Source organism: Arachis duranensis, chromosome 1 (assembly GCF_000817695.3).
Source record: "Arachis duranensis cultivar V14167 chromosome 1, aradu.V14167.gnm2.J7QH, whole genome shotgun sequence".
NCBI lineage: Eukaryota > Viridiplantae > Streptophyta > Magnoliopsida > Fabales > Fabaceae > Arachis > Arachis duranensis.
The window spans coordinates 100143074-100143911 of NC_029772.3; positions in this window are offsets into that span (position 1 = coordinate 100143074).

Here is an 838-nt window from a genome sequence, read left to right on the forward strand (position 1 = left end):
AAGTAGAATCTTGAATATGATATCCCAAGGCAAACATCAAATATATCAAAGATGAAGTCAATTTTTAGGTATCTGCATCAACAGAAACAATAAACTATACAACTTGATTTTAGATAAACTAGAGAGAAAATTAGTGTTCCGTTTGATATTTTGTTCAATACCTTAATTTTGTGAATAATTTATTACCCCTTATTTAACTGATTTTAACCAAATTTTCAATTCAATTGCTGAACTGGAGAGCACCTAATGTTCACAATCTAGTCATTGTTCAAATGGACCACATCCCATGGTGGTACGCAATAATAAGATAATTAAGCATTAATAATCATAACAATAATAAGATAATTCATCATTTTAACCCTTTACTTGTTTTAACAATTGCTGTTACTTCAACAATATTTTTCTCACTCACTTGTATCCAAGCTTCATCAAAAACAAAATGAAGTTACATATTGGTTATTAATATTTATTTAAGTCTAAGTTTATTTTATTTTAGGCTTTTGGTAGTTATCTTTTTGTTGTTACTATCGTTGCTACCTCTCTTGTTCTGCTTTCATTGTGGTGTTGGTGTTGGTGTTGCTGCTGCTGTAGTATGGATTTATTTTTTGCCGTACTGCTTTCGTGCTGCTGAATTTATTTTCTATTTTTAGTTGAATGCACTTTTATTTCTTAATATTTTAAGTTTTCTGTTTCGATTGGATGTAAGTATAATACCCACAACTAATTGGCCCTAGGATCACTCACTCATATAAATGACACTATCATATTTTTCATCTCTCAAACTCACTAACACTCATAAAACAAGGGAGAGAATTTTCACATTTCAAAACATACACAT